The following is a 25,890-nucleotide window of genomic DNA, read 5'->3' on the forward strand; positions in this document are numbered from 1 at the left end:
TGCTTCCTGAAAACAAGACACATTAAAATAATTCATCATCTTTCGTTAGGAGAAGGCAAACGAATCAAGTCTCTGAAAATCAACTTCTGTTCATTGGACAAGAGTCTAGATTTTTCAGATAGTTTCTTATTAAAGAATTTTCAGGATCAGCCATCGTCATCATAAGAACCACCTCTTCCAAGCCAAAATATTGTTAGCTTAAAAAAACCGCTTGGCTAATCCTTACTCAACAGATGATACAAAGGATATTGAACATACAAAAGCATTTGGTAACCGTAATGTAATCAAACTTTCGGTGTTTGCAAAACATTGCAAACCTTTCAAGGATTGGTTCTGTATGAACTTCAGAAATCCACATGGATTTTGATACGAAAACAAAAAAATCCACACGGTTTGTATATACATCAGAAAAAGTTTCGAATTTGTCAACTCATCTGAAAGGTTATAGTGGATTCATTTCGTTTACTTGCAATATCTAAACGTATATGTCGTAAGTACCCAATAAGCGTAAGCATATTGGATAAACACAACTTTTGCCTTTGTTTATGATTTCATTTTAGAAAGTAATTCTTGGAGAGATTTTTAATATTCTACTCATTTTGAAGCTCTTAAACGGCATGACAATTTAGTTAAACCCTTCTACTTTCATATTCAAGTATTTTTGGAGCGCCTTATCACCTAGCCTTCTCCGTAAACGGAGCAAATAATTTCACTGACTTTTATAAGTGATGTTTGTGATATATATACAACTAAGCGTTAGAAATTCAAATTTGGCATAAGCAAAAATCTTTATTTTAATCTTCACAGAAAAATCAATTTCTTGGCGGTCCTTCCGTCAAACGTTAACAATGAACCCCACGTACCCCATCTTCTATTTTACCGTTCGCTGCCGCCTTGAAGGTCTTTGAACTCACGGAATGTGATGATCATGCAGTTGTGTTATGAATGTGGTAATAAAGCATATACATAATTTCCGCTTTCATATTGACATTTGGGAAATCTTGTGAATTCTTTACTTCATAAGGTTTAGCTGGCACAAGCCATGAACCTAAATCGGCATCTTTTTTTACTGTTTAAAAGATTTGTATATATACAAGAATAAAACTAAGAATCTGAACGCTTCTCGAAATTCAACATCAAGACTTTTCATCCGAATTTGACCTTTTTAATCAAGTACTGTCCACGGTTTAATCGCAAAAAAGTTGATTCGTTTGCCATTTTAAGAAATTTCGCAATAATACTCACGGTAATTATTCAGCCTGGTTTTAAAAGCAAATAACGTTTTTAATCGAACTCACAATATCGAACTACAATACAAAATAAAAGAGAAACTTCCATTACACTAAGTTTTCACGCACATGTTGACAAGTCAAAAGAAAATCCACTTACGTTTTTTTTTTTTTGGTTTTTAGAACACATTTCTTTGTTGCTTTAAATTAAATTTTTTTACTTAATTGACAAAAAAGAAAAAACATTGAATTCCCTGATAAACAAATGATATCTACTCTAGATGTGGTTTTCTTTTCTTTATGGTTTCCCGTTAAAACGTTGCTCTACCGAACACACGGTTGCTTTTCTGGCGATCTTTTTGTAATACATAAAAATTGTAGCAAATTTTAACACTTATTCTCGCAACCATTTACATATAAAAATAAATATTCCTCCATATTAATATTACGCGTAAAATATACGAATTATTTCACTTTTGCCTTCCCGTATGTGTAGCTTCTGGAATCTTTGGTGCTGGAGTATCATATGCTATGGGTGGAGGGTTTGCATATAGATATAAAGCACTTAGTGCACCGGGGAATTCAGGACTAGGATGCGTTATGTCTGGCCTTGTTTCACCTTTCTTGAAAATCGCTGAGGGAAATGAGTTGGGCACCTCATCGAAAGGGTCATGCTATGAAGTTTTATACTTTGTGGTAGATAAAGCAACTTAAGCGGTAAAGCAGGTGTTTATATTCCTTTGTGTTATAAGCCTTTACTTTTATCGGTTGTTATGACTTCACTTTACATTCTTTTTACCGGCGAACGATTCGATATAAGAAATTGTTTGATAAAAGCATATGATAAAGAAAACATACGAAAAAATTGTTGCACATACAGATTTTAAATTATTACGTATGGTCGTCCTTTTTACACTTTTACTTTCCAGGCCAGAAATTAATATTAACCTTGCGTGAAATCAATGTAAAAAAAGGGAGAGGCAAATTGCGCCAAAAAAAAAAAAAAAAATTACTAAAAAATAGTAAATTCACAAAAGACCGAAGAAAAATGGTCAAAACTACTCGAACAAACCATTTTAATTTGGTTCATACATATTAAAATCACAATTAGTTATAAAAAGTGCGCACCCACGTTTATATATTTGACGTTGTTGGTGTAATGTCTTCCTTAAAAACTATTACTTACCCGGCAACTTTGAGTTTACTTTTGTTGCATTTTACTTTTATTAAATGTTCACTAAATCCACTTTGTCTATCTTTAATTTATCACATTTTACTCATAGTTATAATTCAATATTGGTAAATGCTGGCCAAAATTATCAATAAGTTAATAGCCATCGTTGCTTTAATATAACTTTCAAGTAACTGTCTGCCAATGTATGCTTAGCTCAATAAAAATGGACGTCATATTCATTCGAGAGAACAAAACAAACCAGTGGAAACGAATGAAAAACAGGGTTGCAATTGTGAAAAGATTAATTTTATATATTCTGATGTACCGCCTTTGTGTAGATATAGTACATTATATCAACATTAAATTATGCAAATTTTTAGTATCTTATTGTTAATGCGTCTTGATACACTAAATAAATTTGGAACATTTGTAAGCACTGACACCATATTTCAAATTCCTATGAAAATTTTTTACATATTACTACAACAATATCTAATTTTTAATATATTTACTAGCTTTGATTAAGATGAAAAGTAAATCTTTGTTGGCTTGCTCGTTTATATATAATAAACGCAAAAAAAGTGGTATAAATACTGCATTGAAAGACATTTCTCTCAACTTTCCCTTCAATTCGCTTAGTGGAGCCATGAAATGAAATTTTGTACTATCTCTGATTAAACCCTGTCACAGCCGTTATATCAGTGATATTCAGTTAAGTGTAGGGTGGCATGTCTTGTGCACCAAAAAAATTCGAAAGAACCATCGCTATCGAATTCGCGTTTTGGATCTTTTTTACATACTCTGGTTTATTTGTTTTTAAAATAATTTATCTAGGTTCTATGTCTAGGTAAGGCCTAGTCTCTTTTCGTCTGTTTTATTCATTTTATATTTCCTTTCATTTCTATAGATAACAATATATTATTATTTAGTTTAAAAAAAAATAAAATTTGTTCTATTCTACTTTGTCACAATATTTAAGACACAGCTGCAAAAAAAAAGTATTTTACAAAGATTTTTCTTACCATATCGGTTCAAATCGTAACATAATGAATGAAGCGGATTAATCAATGTATAGTAGGCTGTATAGCAGTTGTTTACTTAAGAATTCTGCGTGTTAAAATTAAATCCAATAAATTCTAAGGAATTAGTTCCAAAAATGCACATATGAGTAAGCATCGTTATTGACAGGGATGTTGCTTAGAAGAGCATAAATTGAATAGACACAGAGTTACCAAGCCCCATTAATTATCTCCAGAGATTCTTACTCAAATTGGGGACTTTTGCCGACGGCTTTGCAAATTAGCATAGAGATCTGTTAAAATAGTTTTAAGTCTCACGTAATCTGTTAAAAGAGCTTTAAGTTTCACCTAATCTGTTAAAAGAGCTTTATGTCTCACGTAATATTCTTTCTGTAAAGTAGCAAAAGTATTAATTATTTCATTTGTTTGAATATAAACCTATAAATTTTATAAATTTTTTTGTCTTTTTTTACTCAGCTTAGTTTTGAATGTCTGGGGAACAAGCAAGAGCAAGAACAAGCATCGGCAAAGAATTTTCGAATCATAGAGTATATGGTTTTCTGAGCTTCCCTTTCAATATTTCAATATATCAATGGGAACCATTTCTTTTTTCGAATTACTAATTGATTTTTGTTTCAAAAAATCAATTTTCAAAGAAATTTTTCCTTAATTTTGTGCTTATATGTGTAGCTACCTTCACTACCAATTTAAAAGAAACCATTTCAAAATTACATGGTGTTGGGAATATTTTTTCGACGTTCTTTCTTGTTCTGGCAATGCAAATGTACGCAGCAAAATTAAAACACTCCCAACTATATGGATTGTTGCAATAACGAAATGCAAGTTATATGCTCGGCTATGCAAAAACACGTAAAATCAATTCATATTTATATTTCGGCTATTGGTGCACATAGCAGTATAAGAGTAAGTCAAAGAGTAATTAAAAAAATAAGTATAATTTAGGAGGAAAATATTAAAGTTTCGCTATGTTCATATAATCAAAATTATAAATTAAAATATTTTGTGTAACAATTGAGGATCATATAAATGTACATCTTTTTTCTGCCCAAATGAAATGAATGTTCTCCAGGGCAAATCAATGTCAATGATTTAATATGGGTGTAGAATTGTTAGGGAAATAAAACTCAGTGTTTGAGTAAACGCAAAGGATTAAAGAACATTTATGCAAGAGAAATTTGTGCAAGAGAAATTTTATGTTGTATTTTTTTTTTTATTGAAAATTCATTCATCATATTTGTTTCTTTCTTCCCCCTCGCTCTCTCTCTCTCTCTTCCGCTAACCATTTCTTTCTTACCGTGTTTTGAGCAAAAAAATAAAGGGAAATTCTAAAGATTAAGAGCTTAAGAAAATACATTTTGAGTCTCGTTTATTTTTTATCTTTATGTGTTACATATTTATTAAAACAAAATTTTATTTATGCAAAAATGTGCTATCTTTTATTTAGTATTTCTGCAGGTTCTTCTTGCTTTGATAATTTATTTTTTTGAAGTTTTGTTGTTTTTTTTTAAGACGCATTGGGAAAAGCTTCAAAAGATTAAAAAAAATTTTGATTTCGAATCAAGTCGTTGTCATTGCTCCAGTATAATTTCAACTTGCAACCCATACTTGTTTCTAATATTATTATTATATATATATATATATATATATATACATATATATTTTATTTGTGTTTAATATAATTTATTGAGATTAATATGAAATTGACTTTCTTTAAATTAAACGATTTATTAATATAAAATATTTTGAACTTAATCTTCTTTATTCTTCTCTTTACCAATAGCTTCTATATGCATCGAATTGCCCGGGAGCATTATCCGTAAACAGCATTACCATAAAGCAATGCAATAACAATGTAAGATAATCATACAAGCCACACAATACTATACAAATCAAATTTTTTGCACTGTGCACATGGTAAAGAAGGCTCTGTTGTATTCGTTTGCCAGAGCGAAACATAATTTCTACATTTCTCTAAGAGCGGAATATTTTTCTTGCCAAAGCAGGACGAGGAAGTTTTTCAGTTTATGAATACTATAAGAGATATCGTAATCATTCGCAAATATTCAGCTCAGGAAAACAGACATAAAACTCGGGAGAACAAATTGTAAATTATTACAAGAGAAGTATGTGAAGTTATTATGTTATTAAAGAAAATTCAATAAAATGTAAAAGGTTTTTTTTTTTATGTATTAATGAGTGATATTTTCGATTTGTTTTTACGAATAAAAAGTAATGCATTGCTGAAAATTATTAATGGATTAAAAAAAAATTTCAATTTAAGTAATATAAAAAATGTGGAAATTTCTTCGAATTTTCATCAAAAAACAAAAAAACAATATAATAAAAATTGGAAAAAAAAGAACAATTGACCGCATTTCTGTTATAAAGGTGTAGATGAAAAGTTATACTAAAACATACAGTTATAGGTCAAACACCCCAAATGAACTTAGTTAGTGCTAGTGTGCGTTTTTCTGTTTTTAACCTGCAATAGTCGCGTGTCGGTTTTATAAGGTTTTATTTTTGTGCACTCAGCCAATTAAACAATTCGTATATATGTTATATGCTCTTTCGCTAAAACTAATAAAGGAATTGCTGCTACTTGCTTATGCATGTGTGCATGTGTGTGTGTATGTTTTTTTATTGTTTTTTTTTTTCTATCTCAAGTTTTCTATGCTAATTACATATCTCGTTGTTCATTTCGTTTGTTAGTGTGCATGGTTTTCTAATTTTTATGTATGTCATACGAAATTTACACAGCCTGTGCTGCATTTCCGGTATTTGCCCTTTAGGATAACCGGAAGTTTCAACTAAGCTAAAAATCATTTGTTTCCTTCTTCTTTTGATCATTTCGCAAATTGGTTTAACGAAAAAGAACTTGTTTATTGAATTTCTATATAAGAGTCCCTAAATATACCAGTTCGATTTTATGCTCGATATCATTTGTGGGTATATTAAGTTTGTGCGGACGTACGCAACACCCAGTAAGGGTAAAGAGATTCACCTTGTATTATACCGATCGATTCAGAGTTACCCGGTTGCATGCCCGTCCGTCTGTAAATGTTGTTGTTTTCTTGTGTTCAACTTAGGATCGCAAGTCTGCTGATGAATTACGGTACAATGACATGTTTTGGCCCAAGGACGAACGCTATTAAAAATTATCCGAATTGGATTACTTTTTCGATCGCTTCCAATATGGGACCATTTTTTTAAAAACCGTTATATGAATAATCGTATTAAGCAAAGTGGTGCAGTGTATGTAGAGGTTAACCACGTCCTACTATAAGTGTCTTCATTTGTTTTAACGTCAAACAATTTGCAACTCGAAGCAATAAACGTATAAATTGAAGGTGTAAATGCATTTATAAACGTTCTAACGAATTTTAATATTTTATTGTTAGCTTTTATATGAATTTTTAATTACAACAATTTGGCCATATCCGATTCTCTTCCTCTCCACCTGCTTAAAAGGCTCCTACTAAATTTATATTCAATTTTTTATACGGTTTGCATCCTCAAGAACACAATTTGCATTACGCGTCTTATAGAACCTACATACATACCTATGGCCCACCGTTCAACTGCTTGACTAGTTTTTGTTATCTTTAAGCCGTAAACAGGACTGTAAAATTAAATTTCGCAAATATTTTCTTAATCTAATGCCATAGATGATCTTGTAAAAGGGAAGCATTTACTTTGGCTTAAGAAGCGACAACCATGCAACTTTCAGCCTATAACAGTTAAAGCTTTGCAAGAATTATGTATCACATAACTGAATTCATATTTTCCGGCTTTTGTCAAAATAAATAAACATGTTTCGTTATTTAAAATGAACTTATGATTTTTACTTTCTCCGGTAAAAACAGCAATTATTCCTTTTAGAAGAAGTTCAAGATGTTCCCTTACAACAACTATGGAAATTAATTTCGTCCGAAACTGAATCTTTTATACACTTGGCACCCTTTTCCTTAAAAGGACTAAAAAGAAACGAAAACATCAAATTTTAATACCCTCTAATCTTGCATGGGCGTGGCTGATTTTTTTCGTTTTTGTGGAATATACGTGTATTAATAGTAGTATGTTTAGTAGCGGGCTCGCGAATTTGACATTGACTAAGGATGCATGCCCTTTATGGATTCTCTGAAGCTTGCTTTTGAGCGTTGCGAAAAACAAAAAAATGAAATTTTCGTACATTGTAACATTGAGCGGGCCTAGCAAATTTATTGTATTTTTGTGCAGGTACTATAGGGTCGGCTACAAAATTTACGTGTAAATTTTTACAATTTTTTGCATTATGTAGGTTATAAATAACGAACAACGAATCCATTTTTTTTTTTTTTTTTGCTCTTAAAAACCGGGGTGGTGTCAACTTACGTTGTACTGTAGGCGTGAACTTTGGCTGATTCGGCCCACTGTCAATACCAATCTAGGTACAAGAACTTCTAATTTTTTTTGTGAAATTTCAAGTTGATATTTTCATTTTTGCGACGAAGAAAATGGGTATCACGCAGAGATAGACCGACGGACGGGTACGCTTGTATCGATTAAAAATATGATTCTGGAGAAGAAAGTGTATATTCTTTGCGGAGTCTTTTCAGTTTTTTTCTAGGTGTTGCAAACATTTTGACACAATGAATATATCCCCATCTTTCCGTGGCGTGCCTACATAAAAACAATAATTTTAATTTTTCGAAAAGGGCGAGAAATATATTATTACGCATTGATTCAATTGCTAGGAAAATTTACTCACGGATGATAGATAAATCATTTGTTGGACTTACGTTAATATTAACTGGTAAATATCCCATGCCAGAAAGTTTTGTTTGTGTTGCTTAGCTAGTCTTACATTTAACGCTTCAATTCAATATATAATAGCTATTTAAAAACTTTCTTACATTGATCCCTCAATTGATCTTACGAAATATTTTTTTTTGCTTAATGTTGCTCCCATTCTTGCACTGAAATTTTGACGCTAATATAGTTGAAGTCTTAGATTAATAGTAAGTATGGCATGTAACAAACCAGATATTTGCTTACTGTAGACATCGTCATAAATACCACCGTCACCTTCGAGCTATCAACTAAAAATGTACATGTCAAGTACAGGTCAGGTTTCCATTTTAGCTTTTACGACCTTGAATACCCCAATAATAGGGAATCAGAATCTCAATCAAGATCAAGAGTTCGCATATGCAGGGACTCTCAAGCGTACTTTCGCGAAGCCCCAAACGTTGGTAATTGTGGATCGGTATTATTTTTGAATTCACCTGGTTCTGCGTTGTATTGTGGCGAAGTTCTTTTAAGTTATAAGTGTTATTTCCGGAAAGATTATGCCCACTTTCACACTAAGCAAAGCATGCGTGGACAGGCGTGTTTCAAAATGTCAGAACCCGAGCGATAACGCTGATACGCCCTTTATACGAAGTATACCTCATTTTTTTAGTATGTAAAAGACAAAGCTTCAAAACATTTGTTACCTTTACATTACAAGTTGAGCTAGTCCTACTGAAATCCATACCAATGTCAGTACCATTGCAGACGTGCAAACGAGGGTCATTTGTTTAAAAAAATTGCATTTTTAATATACGACGCTAATTACACGGGCTCACTACTTTTGATAATAAAAGCGAATCTTCCTCTCAAACGATATTGAATGAATGGTGTTGCGAATCTTTAAGTATCATTTTCCTTAATGCTATTGTTTTTAATCAAGACTTGTCTCTCTTCACAATCTTTCATTAAACGGTCAAGACTAATGAGTTTTTTTTATCTTACTTTAGATTTTCTTATAGTAAATAACATTATTTTGATTGAAAAGCTTTTGTCATTCCACTTATTCTCCGTCTATGCTTCATTTCTGCTAAATATCAAGTGTTATCAGGAATGCGATCAAATTATAACAGAATACGATCAAATATATTACCATAATGCCAGTGCATTTATTTGTTTTACGTTTACTTAAATGCTGTGTTGCACTATGTTATACGTATCCAGAATCCTGTATTACGTACAACGTCATTATCTAAAGGATATTTAAAGGTCGTTCTAACGTGAATGGAAAATGAATAATTTTTTTCAACAGTTGGGTTGTAATAAATTTATATATGTTTAGCATTTGTTTATTTAGAGAAAATATTTTAAAATAACATTTCGTTTAATATTTATAAATAAGAACAGCGGCAATAGAAATGCAAATTAAAATAGACTAATAAAAGTGTTAATGTTTAATTGACGGCAATAATGATCGCATAGATAAATTGAAAACATTGTGGATACGTTAAGGCAACAAACTCGTTCTATAGCTTCTCTTAAGAGGAAATCACAGCTCAAGGTAAATACTTAATAAAATTCCATATCTGTACAAACAAACATATATCTTGAATGTGGTATACTAACAATTTTAAGATATTGATTTGTTTTTTTTTTAATGCTTAGAGTCTAATTTTACGTTTATTAAAAAAAAAAAAAACAAGTGAAAAAAGTGTAGTGAGCCGTAACTAAAATGCTTTATATCGGCGACTTGGAATTCCATCAGGTTCAGGCGCACAATTCTATTTTAGAGACTTCAAATCAGTTAAAACGTCGTTTTCTGAAATAACCAAATTAGGACTCAGAACCGAGTTAGTTATCAGGTATTCAACAAAGAGATTTGAGGTGTCAATATCACCAGAGAAGTAGGAGCCATTGAAAGATATATGCGGGGGATATAAGGAGATTTTTCTTTCGGAGTTAACAAGCTTAAAAAATTACTTAGGATTAACACGCGGTGAGGTTTTTACAAACTGACTGTATCTGCCACAACATCGGTGGTTGAGGTAATTAAATCTATGCCCTGCAGCAGAATAGGCGAAATAGTAGTAAGCAGAACCACTTTTCATAAGTTTGTTTTTGCTATTTCTGTAATATTTAATTCTCTTGTTAAACCGAACGTTCAAACTGTTCCCTTAAATTATAACGCACTATATAACTTCACACTATCAAAAACACAGTAAACAAAGATAAAGCTGTAAACACCGCAAACCAAGACAGATGTTTGGAAGCAATAACAAGCAAAAAACCAGAAAAACTCTTATTGATGAGAGCACCAAGGAAACCAAAATGATATCAATGCATAGAACAGAATGCGATAAGTATAGTTCAACATAATTCAATAAATTTAAACGCTTTTACAATTGTTTAGGCTTTTTAAACCGTATAAAGCAATAAAATAGGAATTACAAAATTTTTACACACAAAGTGAAGTGAAGTGAAAAGAGAACACCGCTTAAAAAAAAGGAGAATCAAAGTACCTCATTACTACACAATAGTTGAAATAAATTTTTTAATGTAACATTTGAAATGCCTTCAAAGATGTTAATACCTAGCATATATGTATATAATTTCGAGACTTGAAAGGCAACCGTTGTGTCTAATTAATTTAAGTTTCTTCTGATGTTCGTAGGACAACTCTCGAAGGGAGCTAAAGGGTAATATTTCTAAGTGCATTTTTTTCGCAACCTGACAGACACAAACAGCAATTCGAGATGGAAAGTGTCACGCCCATAAAAATATTGAAAACCATAAAAATCATCGTTCTGTGCAGGCAAAAATTTCAGTGGCAATGTGCTGAAGCTTGCACATTTTAACATAATTTTTCTCAAAATCATATTTTCCGGGCTTGCTGCTGGCTTCAGTGTTCATTTGATTGGCTTCAAACACGTTTCTTAGTAGGCATCGTGATATTTTTCCGATACATTAGAACTTGGACGATTTTGGTGTAATTTCGTAAAAACAGATACAAGTGCTTTAAAGTGCTTTATGGACAAAGATCATCCATACTGAGTATAGGCTTGTAATGTATTATAAGAAGTGGTAGTGTGATAAGGTTCCTGGCAATGCTGGCTCGGTACGCCTCTTCAGACATTGAAAGTTTATGAAGCACAAATTGGTTACCAATACTCGTTGCATGATTAATTCAAATGTAAGAGTGACAAAATGCGGTGCCATATCGAATACCCGAAAGCATTAGGCTTCGTGCTATGGCAGCTACACGTGTGAAGATATCCGTAAGTAATTGGAGGTGTTAGATAGAGCTTAATTTATCCAAGGGGTAGAGATTGCAGAACGCACAAATTCTCATATCTACTACTCCAGTCTCGATATAGACTTTCGAAGTCATTCAGGATTGCTTGTGCATACAAATGGGTTTCGTTTGGTTGAATTTCTTAGACAGATGAAGCCGTTAAATTCCGAAGGTTGCCTATAGTTTGTCATTACATGATGAATCAGTCAATTTGCTCTTATTGCTTTTTTCAAATTTCTTCCTTATATATGATAAGAAATAAATGCAGAAGTGCTTAAATAAAAAAAAAAAATGAAAGAAGCTTCTTATTATGACTTTAGTGAGTCGCATGGTGAAAGGAAAAAAAAAAAATGGTTTAAACTGAAACATTAATCACGACTACATAGACCGCAAAGTCCTTGCAATTACTTTGAGGGTACTGCTCTTGCCTGAATGCCTTCTTTTTCTATTACCTTGTGATTTTTTTTGTTTTTTTTCTTTTATTTTCAATTTATATCATCGGAACTCGGTGTGTATGAGACTGTTATTAGCTACACATGTACTCACATTGGCATATAACAAAAAAAAAAGTTTCATTTGTAAACAAGTATGTGAAAATACGTACATTGGAGACACACGTCGCTACTAACACTATTAAGGACATTCACTGATAAAAGTCGTTACACTTACACATATGCGCATTTGTACACGCACACTTTGACAAAATTTTCGAAATGAAACAATAGACCAAGAACTAATAACTTGAAAAAGTAGGTTAACAGTTTTTATATTGTGCAAAAAAAACATATAAGAAAATCAAAAAAGGAAAAACACAAAAAAAAAAAGAGTGCAAAACTAAAATTCAAAATTCTCTTTAGAAAGAAAATTAAAAAAAACAAAAAAGCCCATAATAGCTACATATCACAAATGCTTCCAAATAAATAATGTATTAGAAATCAAAGCATGATACTAAGGAATGATACGTTGACAATTATTTGTCACTCATACGTAATGTTGGCATTTTCAACCATACGAATTCGCACGCATACATGCTTACATGCACTGTTTGAAGTTTTAAGCAGCCAAATTCGGTTGTTCATGCGTGAGTAATGCATACGCCATGCGGTTTTTTATTGTGAAAAGCCAAAGAAAGGAAAAAATATGGTAAAGAATGAAAATAGAGAAGAGTACATCACTTGTGGTAAAAAAATGTGTCAAGTTCGTGTGCATCTGTGCAACATCCAGAAGGAATTTGAGACAAATCCACGTTTTGTTATGGCTTGCCTGTCGGTTTGTCCGTCTTGGCGTTCAACTTATACCATGAAGCGAATTAGCGCACCATGTTTAATGATGGGCCGTGTGTTTATATATAAATATGTACATCATTTTATATATATTTTATATATATATATTTTATGCTATTAAAATCATTATAGAATAATTATTTTATAAAGGCTTTTAAAATAGGCAAGAATATTATAGTCAGGCAATGATGACTATTACATATCCTACACCATTTCGTCTAGCACATTTATTAACATATGTTAAGGTCTAAAAAATAAGCTTATGTGATCCAAATTCCCTACCATGAATTTTTTAGCTCAATTGTTACTACAGACCAATTTTTTTCGGACGTGCGTACTAGTCATGAGAAATCTTGTGTGCAGTGGGGCCCAAGAAATAGATCCATGCATTTCAAATTTGGTCTACATAATGTTTACACTATGTTACGAACAAATTTTCATTATAAGAGATTAAAAGTTGGGCCTCTTTGACAAATAAGGGTTTACATATCTTGACAATCCTTATATCCTATGGTATTGAGCCACGTGGCCCAAATTCGTTAAGGTTGATTTCTTTGTCAATTTGCTATTATGAACCAATTTTCACCATGAACTATTGAATATGATGACTTTTTACCATATAAAGATTCAATTTTCGTAGAAACATTTATACGAGAGGGCGTTCAAAAAATTGCCCCAGCCGAACCAAACTTTTCATACGAATTTGGCAGGTCAAATAAAATTTTTCCGTAGCCCTTCTGGTTGTTACATACCTTCGCGCAGGCCGCAAGTGATGTAATGTACACAAAGTATGTATTTTATGTAAAGTATCGAAGAATGAGAATATAGCAAATAATTCATAAAATCCATTGAAACCGCTTTGGATATTCCCCTCAGCACATGTGCTTATTATCAATGATAAATACTTAGGCAATGCGAATTTTTGCTTAGCAATGCTCCTTTGGCTAGGCTACAGAGCGGACATATTAAAACAAGTTTACAATGGCTTGTTCTTCAGTACATCATCTCCGAACTTCATCTCACTTTAGTATGGAGATTTTTCCCCATTCACCTCTTAACTAGAAAATTTATATATGGATAATGTTTATTTCTTTATTTATTTATTTTAATTCTACTTATACATGAAAGTCAACTAAACAAATAACAGTCGAGTTCAATTGGCTCTTAATGCAAAACTTATAATAATTAATAATAAAACTTAGTATAAGTACAATAAAACAAATAAGAAAGAAAGAAAAAAAAAAAAGCATGTACACAATCAGCATAGAGCCACACTTACAACCGGTACAGGACCAAATTGCAAATGAACCCCTAAACCATCGCAAACAAGCACAAGTCCGGCAATTCATTTTCGAATCGTAACGAATTTTTAAGGATAAAAGCTAGTTTAAGTACGACATAGGTAAATCGCGCGTATTAAGTAATGTTGCTTTAATGGACTTTAAAGAGTCCGATAACGAGAATAAGTGATAGACGTCATTTAGGTTCTTGCAAACGACACGGAGCGGATAAAATAACTCATAGTTATATTTACACTGACTAAGCTTAACCAAGATAAAGTGCCTAGAGAAACGGTTAGGGACATTAAAGCTTATTACACCAAGTAATTAAGGCGAGTCAATAGCACCATTTATTACTTTGCTTACAAAGGAGACGCCAAGAACAAACCGTTTCTCAAGAGACAGTAAGGACAGCAGAAGCGACCTATTTTCATAGGGAGGAAGAGAGGCAATCGGATCCCAACCCAACTTTCTAAGGGCAAACAGCAAGCAGTGCTTTTGAGCAGATTCAATTGCATCTACATAGCACCTATATAAAGGAGACCACACAACAGAGGCATACTCGAGTATGGGTCTAACCAAGCCCATGAACAGCCTTTTCGTAGTGTAGGGATCATCAAGCTCTTTGGACCACCTTTTTATAAAAGCAAGCGCGGACCTAGCTTTGCTTATCGGCAAGCTCAATAGGCAAGTTAAAACGTAACCTATGGTTAAATAGAACGCCTAAATCTGGGATCGAATCGACGTCCTCCAACTTATGCGAATCTATGAAATACTGAGTAATGAATGACTTTCTTCTTGAGAAAGAAAGCTTCTTACATTTACTCAGATTTAGTTTCAGAAAATTCACAGAGCACCATATGCTATATAAACTGTAAAACTCCTCCCGATAGAGTATCATTTTCATATGACACGTTCGAGAATGAGGAAAACTATTACACGAGAATATCCTCAAAAATCAACTTAATAGCCTCAAAAAATCAACTTGAATTTTTTTTTATGCATTTATTTTTCATGCTCTATTGCGTGGGTATAAAATTTCTTCCTTTTTTTGTTAAAAATGAATTGTTCTACGACGTTCCATATATGCAGTTAAGCCACATTTTGATAGTGAAACGTATGTAAATCGATATTTAGTTGACCTTAATCCTTAAGGTAAAGAATGTTTAGGTGATTCCCCATCAAAAGATTATTTAACGAGGACTTGACTAAAGCAGATAAAAAGCATTCTCTCTAACTGCAAATTAGCCAACTAATTAGAAGGGCTTACGAAACAAATACATTGAAAAAAAAGATGAACGGTACACATCTTTGTACGCATCGATAATTATATTTAAATAAAAGACTAATCTTCAATTGGCATTCTATAGTGAACAACAACATAAACAACAAAAACATAAGCAGGAGATTATTATTATATTATTATTATTTGCGCAGACAATCAACCTTCCGATAAAAAAAACCTTGATTTTTAATCAGAAAATATAACATCCAAGTAAACAACAGAAACAAATATAAACCTTCATGGTAACCGACATTCTACATAATAACACAACCACATTAACAATCCATGCATCCTTTCATATAGTGGCTATATGCAAACTTTTTGTAAAGTAGTGTTAATGAAATACTTTGAAGTAACCCAACGAATAAAAACGCCATAGCATACATAAGGGCATATATGTAATATAATATATATATATATATATATATATATATATATATATATATGTATATTTACATACACATCTTCATGTTTACACATTGGCTTCTTTCTTCTTTACAATCCGTTCACGTATGAGGGAAATTTGTGCGTGTAGCACTATTATTGTCACTGAAATTGTGTTTATACACGTCTATGCACATACGTATTGTTCAGCTGTTGTCATAGTGCTGATTTACTCGAGTGCTTTTCGCCACACACTCACAAAACATAAAATAGCATAGAGACACAATAGCGACAATATCTGTAATCACTCGTGTGTAATAGTGTACACAACATAAACACATAGCAGTCAGTCAGTCAGTCAAATGCAACGATTTTCATTATTTATCTTTCCACTAAACAGATTTCATTCATAAGTTGCTATGCTTAAGAGTAAATCAAGTATGTTTACCTTTCTCTTTTTCCTATAACCTCTATAGAGGATTTATTATATTTAATAAACGTTGATAACATACGGCGAAAAGTCCCAAAAGATAAATATTTCCTTGCTTAACTTTCTTTAATAATGAAATCGTTTTAATTATGTCTTCCTATTTATTCGTTCATTAACCTCTTGCAATCTCGATTGCAATCTTAGAGCTTCGTCTTAAAAGAAAAGATAAATTTCAAATTTACTTTTTTCAGTATCGTAAGACTTGTAATTGCTATAGATAAAGTATAAGAACTCGATTATTCGGCACACCCAACTCTTGAATACTCTACACCACCACAAAATTAATAACGAAAAATACGTTTTCTGGTAGAAGACCCCCAATGCTGGCTGACGCGGTCCAAATTTAGCAAAGATCATTTCTAGTCAAAGAACTGATTATTATCTTTTTTGTCATTACGTATTAAAAATTAAACTTTTTTACCATAAAAAAAACATACTTTTCATTGGCATTTTGCTGCGAGCAGGATACAAGAAATAGACGTGATAGATGTACAAAATGAAAGTGAGCGTCCTTTGATGAATCTTAGCATTGTTAAAAGGATAGTTATCACCAAGGTTGATAATCAAAATATACGCCATTATTATATATGGTTCTTTGCCATTTATCGGGTATATGGTGAATGTCCTTACGATAGATAGATTTATTAGATTCAAGGCCAAATAATCGTAGACCCATTTTGATGCATATTCAACTTTACGGAACTAATAATCTGCTAAATATTGCAGAATCGATCTGAACCAGTGCTAATCAGAAGGAGACAGGCCTGAAGAATACAAGGCTAACGGCGGATGCACCCAGCCCAAGCAAAAGATTACTTTCTAAGCTGCTTCTGCTAGAGATGGACAAACCCACTGCTTCATAGTTCACTGCATTTCCAAGCCAAGACAACCTAATCATTTCCGTAGCTTCAGCAAACAAGCATCAATTTCAAGGTTGTCCTGCAATCAATTTGAATGTACAAATTTGGTACAATCGACTTTTATGTCAAATTGCTGTTAAGAATCATATCTCACTGCAAAACATTAACATATCCGGTCCATATGTTTCACGTTCATTTATTATTATAACTATTGTACTATTATTGCTCAGCCACTTTTGTCAAGAATATCAGAAATTTGCGAACATTTTCTATATAGCGGCCGTTTCAAAACGAGGCATTGTGCGGGGAGTGATCGTAAAAATGGCCGAATCCCTTCCATTTTCGATGCCCTTTGTCCCTGGATCTAAGCGTGTCGATGTGCCAAATCTCACTTAAAAATTGCTATCTGCAGGTTGAATAAAATTTACTTGGGCAGACATTAAACAGACAGATGGAGAGACATTCTTTAATAGATTCAGAAAATGATTTTCTACCGATAGATATAATAAAACTTAAGTTTATCTTACAGTGGTCTGGGTGTTATATACATCCGCACAAATTTAGTACATCTTGTGTCACAAACGCTGTGAGATGCAATAAAAAATAGTAGACAAGGTAGTATCTTGTTTCTCTTCATTGCAAAAGAAAAAACAGTTAAGAAAAATTCTTTCTTCCCTTTATGGTATTTCAATGGTGCAAACTTTATCTGGAAGACATGTTTTCGTGCAACTAATAACCGCTACCCTTTCGTTGCAATAAATCACTTTATTGCACTCCTTTTTATATACTTCACTGGGCTTCACTTATCTCGTTCTATTACGCTTACCTTTACGTTCTATTACGTTGACGTTTGGTGATTTGGAACTCTCTCGTTACCGTGGACATCATTTGTTTCGGCAGATTGTATTTTTGAACACCTTGAGTATATCACTTACGCGCCAACACTTTGGACCTATTTTTCAATGGTGTTTAATGTTAACCGGTGTCACTCTCCGCTAACGATCACGGTATTAAGACTCACTCAACTGTCGTCTCTAGCGAACGTCCTCTTAAGGCGATGGATATTGGAAAACGTATGTTTCTCAAACAAAAGGTCATGTCTGTCCTATCACTCAATACATAACTAAACTTATAGGCTACAAACTAAAAAAAATTAAAACAACTTGATTAAGTGTGCAATCAAAAATGGCATCAAGTCGTCAAGTGTACCTGCAGTTGCAACAAACAAAAATTAACAAAAATTTCCCGAAACTTCACGCGGGAAAAAGGGCTAACAAACATATTATAGACAGAATGAAAACTGGTAATGGTGACTTATTTTCGAAAGATTTATAAACGGAGGATTTGCTTAAGGCAAGGAAAGTCTAATCGTGACAATGGAAGAGCGGAACCATTCAAATATGTATGAGCTGAACGCAGGAAAGTGTTGTGCGGCTCTGCGTTCTGTATGTAAGCCCCTTTTCGATTTCGTAATAAATTCTCTGTAAATACTCTTCTAATTTTGTAAAATAAAGCGTACGCTAATCAAAGCACCTACACTACTACAAACCTAATATGAAACCTATTCGGAAAAGGCCGAAAATCGAAAAATGAATTGTGCGCAACAATTCGAATAATGATCGCAATTTACCAAAACATGCACGTAGTGGGTGTCAAAACACTCAGCTCAATCTTATAAATATTGTTTTTTTTTTTTTGTTTTCTATTACTTTTCATTACTAAAACATTTTTAGTGCTATTTATAATAGTTTGCAGCGCTTCTGCTCTTTTTTCGGTTTTTTTCTTTTCAAAATTGAATTTTGCTGCTCTTGGATTAACATTTTGCATAATATAAATATACAAAATTTTATAGGCTTATGGTTAAATTCATTTAAAAAATTTCTGGTTAAGAAAACATGATGTGTAACTTTGTCGAAGTTTAGGGATCACCTATTTTTCTACACATTTCATCAAATATAATAGTGGATTATATTCAACTTCTTATCTCGTATGGAAACAGACCTCCATCTATTGCTGATGAGCGTAAGAGCCGGAGTTAACTTGCCATTTCCATTTACACATGCCCCTCTTTGCTTCGATGTTTTCACCAAATTTCCAAAAATCGTAAATCATAAGATGAACCGATGAAACCTGAAACATTATAGCCTTGGTAGAAGGGGAAGCATTTGAAAGCGCTTTCCCTGATAACTTTTTGTTAATCCAATTGCTTCTAAGGTTGTTTGAAAAAAAAAATGCTACAGTATGTTATCGTATGCAGCCTATAGGTTATAGCGGAACAGAGTCAACAATGTTTTTCTATTTATCTATTTGCCTGTCCACCTGCTGAGACTTTATTGCAATTGTGTGTCGTCCAAAAGCTGTTTTCCTACTTCGTATAATTTGGTGTTGATTCGTATAGTTTTAATGCTCAAATGCTTAAAAATACGATTTGAAATATTTACGAGATGTAAGATACGTTATGTAATGTATACGAAAAATTCCTAACCTGTGCCACGTAATGATGCGATAAGTTTTTCTCAGTCGTAAGTGAAATCGTATACACAAAGATTGCCAATCGTGATACACTGTGATACACTAACACTATGACGTGGTATTGGAACAGTACACTGTTCAACCAAGCATCACAATAATTTATCAGATTCAGGGCGTTTCCTTCTGCAGTAGGCATTAGAAACGCAATGGTTACCTTATCAAGTGATACCAGTGACGTGTAACAGGCGACCAGATAGTAGCAAAAAAAAGCTGCTTCCTGAAAATGAGCCAAATATCGAGTGATCGAAAAATGGATCGATCCGAAATATTTTCAATAGCGTTCGTCTTTGGGTCAAAACACATCATTGTACCAAATATCAATAAAATATGAGCATAAACTTTCATGAGCAGGCATCAGACGGACAGACAGGCTTAGATCAATTCAGATTGCGATTCTGATTCGATTGGCATAATAAAAGGTGGGTCTATGTTAAGCCCCTCTGTGTGTGACATTCGTCCGCATTAACATAATACACGCTGTATCACAAGAGGTGTAGGGTACAATAAATATGTTGTTGGAATCAAGCGAACGCAGAAAATGTGATGAGCGACTTGGTTTTTCATAGTACGAGGCGGATGGCTTAAGCGATTATTGGATCGTCAAAGCTTTTGTCTCCTCAATATGCGAACAGGGTCTACGGTTGCAATCTAGGGTTTGAATAAAAGTTGTTTGCAGGAAATGCGCGACAAATAATCACTTTTAAGTGATTTTCCAGTAAAAGAAAAATGGATGAACTGTTGACCTGAAAAAACGCAAAATGATCGATTGTCCGTTTATTGTTTAAATTCTATATATATGTATATCCATGGTGTATTATTGCAATGATTGCTTCTATGCATTTCCATGATAGAAAGACAAACACAACAAATACAAATGTTGCTTCCACTCGCAACTGCGAAGCAAGTGGTGTTTTTCTTTAATCCCTCTGCCGGGTTATATGTGCTTCTGGTCCTTCTCTTTTGGTGATTATTTTTTTTCAATCGATGCCACTAATAGACTTCGACATAAGTTAACGAGCCCTTTACTGATCAACTTATACATTTTGCTTGAGTGAATAAAGCACTTTTGAGACAGTGTTTTGAAGTCAACAACGAAATGTGGACTAAAAAAAGCCAAGGGACAGTTCAAACTACGTCTTCAGAAGATCAATCGTAATAGACGCTTCACGATACATTCTGCTTAATAACACACTTGACGAAAGTGCTTCAACAAGAGCAAGGTCTACTTCTGCTTTCACAACTGAAGCCAGAGCTACCTTGCAAGCTATGAATCTTGCTTGTCACATTTCAAAGCTGTGCCGAATCTCTTAATTTTCATCTGGAGCACTATTGATAGATTGGCGAATGCCATCGCAACATGCAGTGGTAAGATTTAAACGCATTGGGTAGCTACTCATATCTCTTTTTTTGGAAAGCGAGCAAACTGATTGGGCGGGAAACTTGGATCTTCAAAAATACGTTGGAAGGAACTTCGCTTCTCGGAAACGCTTCTCTTAATAGAAGAACCGCATTCGGAACAATTAACAGTGAAATCCTGGAATCGCCAACAGAACGCAGTTTCGACCTAATAGGTTACTTTATTAAAGCTACTAAGCTTAATATGCAATTTTCTTTTCTAAAATAGAGCCGACAGTCTCTGTTGCTATTGCTCAAGGTTTTTCTTTTAATCTATGATTTTATTTCATCGCCGAAAAAAGTTATACTAATAACATGGATAGCGAATGTGTTATTGCAATTGTATATCTATATATATACCAAATTTAATAACTAATCTGTGACTTTCTCTTATTGCAGTTGTCAAAATGGAGCGATGTCAAAGCCACCGAAGAAGGCGGTAAGTTAACATGTGTCCACAAAAGAGGAGGGTAGCTATTACATACTAGTCTAGTGTAAAGGTTAATGCACGTTGGTCATTTTGGCAAATAGCGTTTTTCAATATGTGGGCGTGACAGCACCTCACTCGAAATTGAAATCTTCAAAATTTTTACACTTTACCCTTAAAGCAATTATTCATTCAATGTATACGAAAGCTTCGAATTGGTGTCTGCTGCAAATTTTTGAGGATAGTACTACTGAGCACTCCAGAAGGTAACGCAAAGCTTTCATCACGAATTCCTACAGACAAGTGCGCGATCAAGGATGTGTTTTAACAGTTGACTTTCCACACAGCTATTATGAAAAAAGTTCTATTATTATTGTAATTTTAGACTAGCGAAGTAAATTGTTAGACTAAAAGAAGAAGACATTGAGCACTAGCAATACATAGGCTATCGGCTCTAATTTATAAAAGCACATTAGATATTGAGCCTAATAGTTTTAATAAAGTAATATATTGTATTGATACTCTGTTCTGTAGCTGATTTTAGAATGTCCCTCGGATTGGTCGGTCCAAATGCAACGCTTCTAGCCAAGGAAAAGATAAGGCAGTCATAGAGAATGTGCTTTATAGTGAGAATTTGTCCACAATTGCAGATTGGGGAGGAACAATTCTTTAAAATGCATTGGTGAGCTGCAATTGTATGCCCAATGCGAATTCTCGAAAATGGAATTAATTGAGGATTAATACAAGAGTAGTGCTGGTGACGGCATTGTAGATTTCCTTTTATAATTTTCCCTTTAACTTGTCATCCAATGTATCTTTAAACATCCAGCTTTTCCACGACATCATCGATAAGTAGAGAAGCAGAAGCAGCATACTTCGCCGCTCGATCAGCTTGCTCATTTCCCAATAAACTGGTATGACTTGGTACCCGAAGCATTTTAATTTATTTGTTTTGACTTCAACAACGATATCACTTTTATTGAAAAACTTTTCGCAAAATTGTTCTGCATTTTGTAATTTCGTTGCGATAAAAATGAAAATATTACGCATACTTTTGAAAAAAACTATTTCTGTTTACAAGTAAGACTATTTGAAGTGAAAGCTAAACGGCTGTCCGTTTTACTCCATTCGTCTCAACAATAATCATTTAAAGGAAATGTTTATGGTATTCTCACAAGAGCTTAGGAAATACAGTACGATACGTTCTCTGATGCATAGTACGACGCATGCTGAGATTCAAGGTAGATAGAAATATCTACTCTTAGGATATCGTGAAACCGAAAAAAGACAAAGATACCCGAATCTATACGAACACTTTTCAGAGAAATCCTCGCCCATCATTAGGTTGCGGGCAAAGAGAAGTCTTTTTAATTGATTGGCTCATATTAAAAATTCTACGCGGTTTTTGCGCGCAGGACGGTGTATCGGGTGAAGTGTACGGTGCTGTGTGTGAATGAAGGCCCCGCGAAGACACGCAGGCTGTTAGGAAAAACTGAAGGTACTGAACTTCAAACACATGACAGCTTAGAATCATTTGAAAAGAGCAGGCTACGAAAAGAAGCTTGCGGCCGCGGAGACTTTTCTATGTGACCTAATATTTTTAATGGAGCAACAAAATAGTGAATGTTTTTTTTTTCTTGATGAGGAAGATATAAATAGCTTCTTCTTGTGCACTATTTTTTTTAGTAGCCGCAGTGAACGAATGCTTTGCTATGCTTAAAGTTGTTATGCTAAAGTAATTCTGACGCAGCCGATCATTTTGCTTTTTAGGATGTCATTGTTTTTATTTATAGTTTACAATCATCATTATTATTATTATAAATAAATAAAGATAAAGAAATCAATTGTCGAACTAAAGGTACAGTGAGAACAAGCAGCTAAAGACCTTCTTTTCTTAAAATGTAGACTGGATGGCTAATCTAGTCGTCTTATTAAGTTGAAATTTTATATATGTTAAGCTCTCTAGGTACTTTCAAGACGTTTATAGGGTTAGACCCTATAGGGTGGGTAACTTTTTCCATCAACGAGCAAAATTCTAATTTTCAAATCATGGCGGAGGCCAGCATTAGCAACATATTCCACAAACTGCATTGTGATGCTTACTGAGTGCTCTCCTTTAAAGCCCATAATTTATTTATCAATAATATTTGTATTTTTCGATAGTTTTACATACAACACAACCTGCGTTACGAGGGTATATTGAGTTTGTTCGCATTTATGGCGCACGCACAAGGATTTGAGACAGACATCCCTTTTACTATGCCGATAGATTGAGAATCAATTACTGAATCGTTTTAGGCTTGTCTGTTCGCCCGGCTGTCTTGTTTGCTTGCATTCAACCAACAGTCCGCAACTTATGAAATACTCTAAAGAAATGTAGTATATTGACGTATTTTGGGCACAAGAGCGAACGGTATCGAAAACGATTCGAATCGAATGATCTTTTCAAGTACTTCGCTTATAAAGCCTTATTTTGAGAACGCGGTATATGACTGACTGTAGGGTTATGTAGGGTGTTTAATGTTAGACCGTGGATCTCTATAGCGGTTTTACTTATTATACTTTTAAGCGTCATATATTCTTTTTTTTCAATTTTCTATAAAAGCACGAAAAGACAGACGAATAATGCTTACATGTTTTTGCATAAAAGTATGTATGTGTGCACTCATACGTATCGAAAAAAAATTTTTTATTTTTTTTTTCAGGTCAATCAATAAACATGAAAGACTGCGAATCGTGACTATTATTTCTTTTATTTCATTTCTTTTCATTTTTGATGTTTTATTGTAAAAAGATTTCTTTATTGAAATTAAACACCACGCAGACCGAAACGAACAATAACAAAAACTCCGATGAATATTTAATGTGTTGGGGGTTTGTGTCTACTTCTAGCAAAGCCTATATATGTGTTTGCAGAGAACGCTAGCAAGAAAACATATTTTTTGCCACGGCCTACACAATATGCACAAATTGAAGAAGAAAAATAAAGAAAAGGCACAAATTTTCATCATTCGAAAAATTCCCTTTTGAGTTGTAACCAAAAAAAAAACGAAAGAAATATTAATAATTTTCGCACATTTTTAAGAAAATTGTGCGCAAAAAATATAAATAAAAAAAAATATATATATATATAATATATTGTTTTTTGTTATGAATGAAATTAAAATCCGTTTACTTCATAAAGGTCATTATTTTTTATTGAATAATTCGTTCATGATGTCAATGTCACTTGCGCGCATTATATGTTAAAATCTGACATAATTTTATGCAACCTTATTTTCTCTCGCTCTCGTCATTCGCCATCCCCTCTAACATAGTTAACACTTTCTGTTAGCATTTCACATTTCCTTTGCCTTTTCATAGCATATACAACACAGCGTGAATCTCATCATTGCGACCATTCAAGAATTAATGTGATATGTTGATCTTGTTATTTCAGTTGTAACATTCAACAAATTTTTATATAGAACGTTCCTGCAATATATGTATAAATAATGAAAACAATTTTTGGTAATTATTGAGATCTCAATAGTGATAGAAATCCCGTCATTGCAAAAATTCCATAAACATTGAAGATTTGCACGTAAATTATTGATTCCAAGTAGCATGAAATTCTAACTTGATGTCTGACGGAGACGTCTGTCCGATAAAAATTGTGTAAAAAGCACTATTCGTTTTATATGGCTGCTGAATAAGCTTCCTCTAGAATTAGTTACCAGCGGACTTAAAAGCAAAATTCCCTTAACATCTGCATCTCTATATAGTGTTTGAAAAATGTAGTCGGTTAATTGAATAAATAATGACAACATTTTTATGATTTTTATAAATTTATCGAAAGTGAGGAATATAGCGATTTGCCTCAAGGCGAAGGCCAATCTATGGTACACGAGCTGCGTTAGTGATTTAAGCATAAAATGTATCTTGAATTATCGAGCCCCAGTTAGCGCTAAAAATAAGTCAATATACGGAATTTTTTGATCTGCATATAAGATGTGTAAGTCAAAGTTCATTTTAACTCGACTATAGTTTTCTAAGTTGTTATTAAACTATTGATAAATTTTCATAGAAACATATTTACACTTACATAGTTGTGGAAAAAGGGCGAAAAGACAAAATGCAACAATTGACCTAGATTTTCTATATGTTATATATATATATATATATATATATATATAGTAGTAATATATATTTGTAGTAATATATATTTGTTACAACAACAAATATCATATCATTAAGCATAAAATTGCTGACATAGACAGAAGGAGAATATATAAGCCTAAAATAGATAGCTGCTCACAGCACGCTATCCGTACATATGAGCGCATGTGATTGTAACATTTCGATATCCTGATTTCTTTTTTAATTTTGCAAATGAAACGCACACGCTGTCATTTTTTTCGTGTAAACGGGTTTTGATAATCGAAAAAATTTTAATAAAAGTATAATAAGCCT

At 33.1% G+C, this 25,890-nt stretch overlaps 1 protein-coding gene across 1 annotated transcript in view; it reads left to right on the forward strand.

Annotated features, from left to right (window-relative positions):
• Positions 1-9,704: 9,704 nt before the first annotated feature.
• Positions 9,705-25,890, forward strand: part of LOC119634094 (transient receptor potential-gamma protein) — a 28,667-nt gene continuing 12,481 nt past the window's right edge. Inside the window, exons 1-2 of the mRNA XM_038028033.1 lie at positions 9,705-9,771; positions 21,411-21,450. The gene's annotated coding sequence lies outside the window, so the exon portion shown is untranslated. The remainder of the gene's footprint in view (positions 9,772-21,410; positions 21,451-25,890) is intronic.

Source organism: Glossina fuscipes, unplaced genomic scaffold (genome assembly GCF_014805625.2).
Source record: "Glossina fuscipes isolate IAEA_lab_2018 unplaced genomic scaffold, Yale_Gfus_2 2, whole genome shotgun sequence".
Classification (NCBI taxonomy): domain Eukaryota; kingdom Metazoa; phylum Arthropoda; class Insecta; order Diptera; family Glossinidae; genus Glossina; species Glossina fuscipes.